This window comes from Grammomys surdaster, unplaced genomic scaffold (assembly GCF_004785775.1).
Source record: "Grammomys surdaster isolate TR1022 unplaced genomic scaffold, NIH_TR_1.0 203, whole genome shotgun sequence".
Classification (NCBI taxonomy): Eukaryota; Metazoa; Chordata; class Mammalia; order Rodentia; family Muridae; genus Grammomys; species Grammomys surdaster.
The window spans coordinates 4,047,198-4,056,161 of record NW_021604648.1 but is presented as its reverse complement, the minus strand read 5'-3'; positions in this window follow the sequence as shown (position 1 = coordinate 4,056,161).

Genomic DNA, 8,964 nt, shown 5'->3' with positions numbered 1-8,964 from the left:
TCTATCTATCTATCTATCTATCTATCTATCTATCTATCTATCTATCTCCATCCATCTATCCATTCATCCACCTACCCACCCATCCACCCATCCATCTATCTAAACAGGGTTTTGTGTAGCCCAGACTTGGCTTTGCAATTCCGTATATGCTAAGGCTGACCTTGAACTCCTGGATCTGGCTCCACCTCTCAAATGCTCCAAAACAATAAATGAAGAAAGAAAAACCAGAAGGTCTGGCTTCCTCCTGTGTGCTAAAGATGTTTCTTCAGTCTCCTGTTGGTTTTGCTCCACATGCTTTTGCTGGGCTCCCCAAGTGAAGAACTGGCCAGAGCGAGCTCATCTGGGAAGCCCAGGACCCAAAGACCTTGCCTGCATCTTTGCCTTGGCCAATCCCTTCCTCAATGAGTGGATCTTATTTAGGAAAACTGTTGGCCTGCCCCCAAGCTAGGACCCTAGTGTCCAGGAAGTGACTGGGAAGCTTCTGTTCACTCTGGGCAAGCATTAGGAGGAGTTGCTGGAGATGGAGGAGACCTTAATCAAGATCATTAAACTTGGCTGAGGTGGCACATACCCAGCGGGGGGTGGGGGGAATCTTGAGTTTAAAGCTAGCCTGGGCTATACAACCTATTTCTGTCTCAAAAAACAAATCAAAGGATCCAGGAACTGACAAATGAAGCTCAGTCAATAGACAATGCTCTTCCAAACTTTCCCAGGCTTCTAGCCTTCGAGCCACCCCTAGTTATCCTTAAGGTCTTCTTCCTTTGGGGCCAGGCTCCTGTTCTGGCTTCTGCATGACTCTGCACTGCAGACAGTCTTGTGGTGTGAGGTCTCCATCCCTGCCTTCTGAAATATTCCCCATGCTTCTTCAGTCAGCTTGGCATCTCTGCTGTCACAAATGACCCTGTGTCTGGCGTCTCAGAGGAACACAAGAGTTATTTATTTATTTATTTATTTATTTATTTATGTATCTATTTATTTGTTTGTTTGTTTGTTTTTCGAGACAGGGTTTCTCTGTGTAGCCCTGGCTGTCCTGGAACTCATTCTGTAGACCAGGCTGGCCTCGAACTCAGAAATCTGCCTGCCTCTGCCTCCCGAGTGCTGGGATTAAAGGCTTCTGCCACCACTGCCCGGCCAGACTTATATTACAGTTTTAGAGTTCCAAGTTAAACAATGGATCTCACTGGCATAAAATCAAGATATCAGCAGGGATACAGACTTTTCTGGTCCTGGGGGAGGGGATGCACTTTGTGGTCTTTTAGAGCTTCTAGAAGCTGTTGTGTTCCCCCACCAGAAATGTCTTCCCTTCCCTCCACAGCCTCTATCCCCCCCTCCTTGTTAACTTCTTTCTCCTTCCCCCTCCCTCCCTCCCATTCTGTCTTTCTTTCCTGCTTCCACTGAGCACATCTGGATAGTCCCAGACAACCCCCAGTCTCGATGTCTGCTGATTAGTCACTGTGTTTCCTTCTGCAGCCTTAATTCCCCTTTGTTGTGTAAGCCATCATAGTCCCAGGGGTTAGGGGACAGATATCTTTAAGGTCATTGTGCCTTCCACACTTCTTGTCTCTTAGAATGTTGACTTCACAGCCTATCATATTTATTTAAGTGAATTTTTGAGTTGAGCAAATCAGGGAGGGCAGAAGCTGGCTTGGCTGGAACTGGACAAGGAAGGCTGTGTGGATCACTTTACATTAGCCTTCGGTCACTCTAGAGGATGAGGAGATCCCACAGAGAACCACCTGCTGATTAAAGTCCAAAACCTTGTGGCCTCACTGGCCTTCCTGGCCTTATTTCCTACCAGTAGTGAACTAACCTGACCTCACCTCCGTGCCAAGTCCCAGTCTGAGTGGAGGAACATGTGCCCACGTGTATGTGCATGTGTGTGTGTGTGTGTGTGTTATATGTGCTTGTGTGCACTCGAAATGTGTTTTCAGACTCATCTGCTTGTTCACTGGTGGCAGCTGGTAGGAGAAAAATCCTCCCATCTTTCCAAAACACTCACGATTGGGACCCCTGGAAGCTCGAAGGCGGAAGCCACCAGGGAAGGACAGACAGCACACTGACAAATGTGCTTTTTCAGTAGAAATGGTTGAACACAAAAGCACAGGCAGATGGAGATAAGAAGTGTTTACGTTAGCCTGGGAGTTCGGAGAAGTTTCCAGAAGGATTAATCACTTGGTGGAATTAGCAATACAGGAGAAGTTGGGAATGATCTTTTTTTTTTTTTTTTGGTTTTTCGAGACAGGGTTTCTCTGTGTAGCCCTGGCTGTCCTGGAACTCACTCTGTAGACCAGGCTGGCGTCGAACTCAGACATCTGCCTGCCTGGGCCTCCCAAGTGCTGGGATTAAAGGCGTGCGCCACCACCGCCTGGCAGGGAATAATCTTAAATTCAGAATGTTAAGGAAGAGTCAGCTTCTTCCCTCTCTTCCTCCTTCTTTTCTCTTTTCCTTCCCTCCATATAATCCACACATACATAGGCACAGACACAATGCTATACTACATTCTCTCTCTCTCCATATATATATGTGTATATATATACATACATACATATATATGTATATATATATGTATGATCTATGTATGACATGTGATTTATATATGTATCATATATATCATATACCATGAGCTATATACATGGCATAGTATATATAATAAAAGATGTGTCTATTATAATTTTTCTGATTTCCTCTATCTTTACATTATCTTTGAGTAAATATTTAGTAAATGGAAACCTCCAGATGGCTAAGCCTAGTGTCAAAACTAATCTGGGCCAAACCCCGTGCAACAGGAGGACGGACACTCAAGGAGAGAGCCTGCCGCTCTGATTCCTGCCAGCAGAGGGCGCTGCAGGACAGCGCTGTAGGTCTCCGCGGAGACTGCCTCCAGACACACCATGCATAAAACAGGAGGCAGCAGGAAGGGAAACTGCTAAAATCCCCATCCTGACCTCAGAAAACTGAACTCCCTAGGAACTTGGAAGGGAAATTTCTTGAGAGAATTTTCAAAGCTCTCCTGTCTTGCCCTATGTAACTAGGGAGTCGTAGAAGCTGTCCCCTCACTAAGGAAACACCTACCTTGCCATATTTGGTAGGGTCTGGAATCTGGCTGGCATCTGAAAAGGCTGGCCTCATTCTGGGAACTGTGCCTCTCCAATTGGGGACCACCTTTTAGAATTTTTTTATTTTTTATTTTTTTAGGTTTTTCGAGACACCTTTTGGCATTTAATGTCAAAATTCCACTAGGGATCCCTTCGCCTGACATCCTGAAGTTGTCCCTCCACTGTATTTCTACACTAAGTATTTTGAGATGCTGCCCCAATATAAATTATTGATTGATTCTGAGATTGTTAAAGACAAGGATGGTGGTTTTTAGCATGTTTAATCTTTTTATAGGAAAACATACACACACCACTAAATAAATAAATTTTAAAAAATTTCAAAAATCATAATCCAATTCTTCCTTTTGGTAGTATAAAAAGACCAAGCATTTCTCCCTTCCTTGCCTGCCCGGCCAATCCCACTTCCATTGACAATGCTAAGAAAGTGATCCGATTCCTCTCCATGCACACACGCAAACACACTCACTCACTTCTATAATTTATACCATGTGTCTTAGTCTCAGTTTCCATTTTCACTTAATCTTGAACATTTTTGTATTAGTGTACATGCTAAGTTGTAACTTGGTGACAGTATGTATGTATGTATATAAATGTGTGTGTGTGTGCGTGTGTGTGTGCGTGTGTGTGTGTGTGCGTGTGTGTGCGTGTTGTGTGTGTGCATGTGTGTGTGCGTGTGTGTGTGCGTGTTGTGTGCGTGTGTGTGCATGTGTGTGTGCGTGTGTGTGTGCGTGTGTGTGTGTGTGTGTGATATTATACAATGATCCCGGAACAGAAGCTGCACCTGAGCTGGGCCTGGGGATACATACCTATAACCACAGTACTAAGGAGGTAGAGCAGAGGGACTAGAACTTTCAGGGCACCTAGGGCTACAAGGAGAACTCCACCGCAACAGAACAAAACATAGCTCCCTTCTGGGTGGATTAAGCAATAAGCTCCCATCCTTTCCTCTCACATATCTTGGTTATCAATGATCTACTCTATGTTTCTATGGCTACCTCAATTACATTTAATGGATGAACATTATTCATAATAGGAAGCATCATTGGTTTGGCCATTCTCTGATAATAGATGTTATATTAAAGGCACACGTACAAAGGTACGTGTGCACGCATATAAACATACACAGACACACACACACACACACACCCTTGGGTAAAACAGACAGTGCTATAACACTGTTGCCCACGTGGGACTCCTGGAGATGGTTTGACAAAAGAAAGTCTTAGAAATGGGCAGCAGAAACAAGTGAGCAGCACACCTAGCCTTAACATGAACATGCCCGACCCCATCTCAGATCCTCTGGTTTAACAGAGATGTCTGGGACTGTAGGAGTTTAGTTCCTGCTCACAGTGGGAAGCATGGTTATGCTGACCTGCTATAATGCCGGACTCCCTGCTTGGAATCCTGAACCTGCCCGTATGGAGAAAGTCTGCTCCCCACTGCCACTGTGTATCTGATGAGTCACCTGCCCAGTGTGATAGGGCCTGGGGTGGCAAAGCCTTGCAGGCAAGCTCCATGGAACGTATGTTTCCAAATCCTAGAAGCTCAGACTGTCTACGTCGCCCTGGGTTAGCACCCAACTCTGTATCTGTTAACACTGCCTTGGAAGAGGCAAGCTCACCTTCCTCCAAATCCAGTCCTAGCATGGAGAGGCCTGGTCTGTCTGATCTCTCTGAGAAAATTCACACAGAGGTGGTGGGTGGAGGACAGGGAACCACTAGAAAGGAAAGAGAGAAAGATGGGTTGGTTCAAGAGAGAAAACATTGAAAGGAGAAGGAAGCAGAGAAGAGAGGAAGAAAAGGCAGATGCACAGAGAAAAGAACCAGACAAAGACCAGAGTTAAATTAGTCAACAGAAGGGGAAGCCTGGTGACACACACTTTCAATGAAACATTTGTGAGGCAGGGGCAGATGGATCTCTGTCACTTCAAGCCAGCCTGATCTGCATATTGAGTTCTAGGCCAAACAGTGAGACCCTGTCTCAAAAACAAACAAACAAAAGCAAACAAACCACAAAACAAAAACAAAACAAGAAGAGACAGAAAGAGAGGGGAGACAAGGGGAGCAGAAAGCAGGGATGGACTCCGGATGAAAGCTCCTACGTCCAATCCATCAAGACACAAAAGACAGCTTGGGGGAAACCCTAGCTTGGCCGTAGGTCTGGCTGTCAGGCAACCTGGCTTATAGCACATGTCCTGTCGAATGAAAGTTTGTAGGAATCAGTTCTCCTGAGTATCTGAGCTCAGCTCAGTGGTCAGGCTTGAATCCAGCCCCTTTGTCCACTGAGCTATTGTGCTGCCGCACATAAACTTATTTTAAAACAATTGTCACACAACTGTGTGGTACCAGACTCTGAACTCTGAATGTGAAGAACAGAAACAGGGGATGCCCATGCTTGAGGTACCCAGAGGCACCCCCATACTAGCCCTAGTAATTTAGCAACAGGATAAGGTCCTTGGAAAAATGCATACTCTTTGCTTAGACATAAAGAATGCTCCTTGCAAGGCTGTTTATGGTACAGAGAAAGACCCTTCAGAATGTGAGAAATCCCCATGATACCAGACAGGGACATAAATGTTCATATGTATGTGTGTACATGAACATTTAAAACAGTACAATTTAAATTTTCTGAGTGGATAAACATGTAACAGGGTGGCGCCAGTCTCTTTCTCCCCACCCTGTTCAGAGTCTCCTTGAATTCAGTTCAGTTCCACCCTTGGTAAATGGTTTTAACTATCTAAAATCTGGATTGCTTTCTCCCTATCAGCCCGGGCTCTCTTTGTGAAGTGAATTTTCTCAAAGTCTCTGGCAGGAGGCCAGTTCCTGGCCCCTGCTCTCACTGTGGAAGCCTAGTAATTGAATTCACCAGAAACCTGCCTGTCGCCATAGCAGCAGGGGTCATCAGCTGTAAGCTAGGTCAGGCTTCTGCCATGGGGCACCCTGGGTTGCCAAACTCAGTGAAAACAGACAGCTTAAAATGTTTTTATGAAGGTGCCATGCAAGCTCCCAAGAGAAGGAAGCAAGCAATAGCCCTTCCCAGCAGTGATGCCTGGGCATTAAAGCAGTGGGCAGTGCAGCACAGTACCCCCAAGGTCACAATAGTGGCATCTGTACTTTAACAGAGCCAAGAGCTCTCTAGTTGGACTTAAGGCCCACACAACATGAGGGAAATCATGTTTACTACCCAGTCAACTAGCCCAGACTAGTGAATCATGGCTCTTGGAGAACCTATACCTACCATCTTACTAAACCCGCATAAATCCTAACTACATTCTAAATATTTATCCTATACTCACAGAAAGTATAGGTCTCATCCTCATCAAAGAAATGTCTTGCCAGGCAGTGGTGGCACACGCCTTTAATCCCAGCACTTGGGAGGCAGAGGCAGGCGAATTTCTGAGTTCGAGGCCAGCCTGGTCTACAGAGTGAGTTCCAGGACAGCCAGGGCTACACAGAGAAACCCTGTCTTGAAAAACCAAAAAAAAAAAAAAAAATGTTTCCTTGCAACAGACAGAGACCAGTATAAAAGCCAACAAATGATCTAACAGAGAATACATCCCACTGTGGTCAAACCCAGCAGATGCAACAACTTCTGCCCCAAGGACTCAGGAATCAGAACAGAGGTGGGAGTGGAAAGATTGCGGGTGCCAGAGCCAGAAAGTTGGCTGTGAATGTTTGCCTCCTAGAAATGTCGGAGAAGGAACGCCCACGAAGTTTCATCGACATGACTGCCTAACAAGACCTGAATAAGGACAACACAGCAGCACTAGACTTGCTAACACGGAAGAGGGGTATCTCAGGACAACACAGCAGTACTAGACTTGCTAACACAGAAGAGGGGTATCTCAGGACAACACAGCAATACTAGACTTGCTAACATGGAAGAGGGGTATCTCAGGACAACACAGCAATACTAGACTTGCTAACATGGAAGAGGGGTATCTCACGGAGCCTCAAGCCCAGACAAAGAACTACAGCTACTAAGTAATGCTGAGAGCAGCGAAATCAGTTTTCTCCAGGAAGAGCCTCCAAACTGGGTAACCAAAGCCAAGAGGGCTTCCCTGAAAGCATGCATATATTATACATATGTGTGTGTGTGCATATATGTGTGTGTATATATATATGTATATGTATATGTATATGTATATGTATATGTATATGTATATGTATATGTATATGTATATGTATATGTATATGTATATGTATATGTATATGTATATAATATATATGTATATGTATATATATATGTGTGTGTGTGTGTATAATGCATGTGTAGCTTTTTATTTTTATATTTATGAACATATATACACATATTCATATATGTACATATATACTCTACATATCTGTCTATATAGAGTATAATGTATGTATGTCATAACAGTTAAAGCAACAGAGGGCGTGAATTTGAGGAGAGCAAAAGGAGTTTGTGGGAAAGGAAGGGGGAAAAAGATATAATTCATTTGATTTCAGAAATATTTTTTAAAAAATTGTAACCCCCCCCCCAAAAAAAAAGGTACTCCTGGCATGGTGGTACACACCTTTGATGCCAATACTCGAGAGGCAGAGGCAAGCAGATCTCTGTGAGTTCAAGGCCACCCTGATTTACATGCCAGAGCTACATAGTGAGATTGTGTGTGTTTGTGTGTGTGTGTGTGTATGTTTAGCCTGTATGTATGTATGTGTATGTATGTATGTATGTATGTATGTATGTATGTATGTATGTGTGCCACATCCATGCCTGGTGCCATGGTAACCACAAAAGGTCAGCTGTTACAGACAGTTGTACGTGAAAAGACATTTACACACATTGAAGTGTATGCCATCTTGTTCTGAGGTGCAATGTAGGTAGAAATGAAGCCATCCCTTCCCCTTCTTTATCTCTGCCAAGACTCCAGCCAGCCTTGTCAGCTTTATGTCCAGGGCTCCATCTCAGAGTGGCCAAGGGGTGTGAGGCCAGTTTTTCTGTGCAGGAAGTTCCCATGGCTGCATGGCTTGGGCAGGAGACTGGAGGTAAGAGTTTTGCTGGGTTCTTCCTATTGGGGTTCCAATCTTGTCTCCTCTGAGATAGGACATTCATTCTGTCTGTTCTTAGGACTCACTTGACCGGTGCCCACGGGCTGCATTTGATTTGCTGGGGCTTGGGAACTGCCACACAAACTATATGAACCTATTTCAGTTAAGCAAGAATAGTTTATTGCACACACCCCCCAAGACTGATCGATCAGGACCACAAAAAAGGACTTGGAAACCTGATTGCTTCAGAGATGGAGACAGCAGAACATAAGTTATACAGCTGTAGTGTTGTGGCCTTTTAGGAGACTTTCTCAGTGTCAGCTACGGATAATTACTTCTGGGGAGCAGAGTCTGAGAACCTGAACTTAATTCACCATCTCAGCAAATGGAGACTGAATACAAAGTGGCTACAGTTACGTTAAAAGGCACAGGCCTCAGCAGACTGTGCTCCACCAAGCTGGATGCCACTTTTAGTTTTTTTGAGACAGAATTTCTCTTGTAACAATTCTGGCTTTCCTGAAACTAAATCTGTAGATCAGATCTCAAACTCACAAGGATCTGCCTGCCTCTGCCTCTCTGCCTCTCTGCCTCTCCCTCTCCCCTCATCTCTCTGCCTCTGCCTCTCTCTGCCCGCACCCCACCCCTGCCTCCTGGGATTGAATTCATGCACCACCACTCCCAGCTTTGGACACTCTCACTTTGGTTTCTACTTTCCAATTTTAGGGAAACAAATGCCTTTTGAGTATGGATAATATTCAAAATATATTGTCATTGTTGGGAACAAGCAACAGAAACTCATTCTAAGTACTCCCGTCTCGTTTTCAGACTCCATTTAA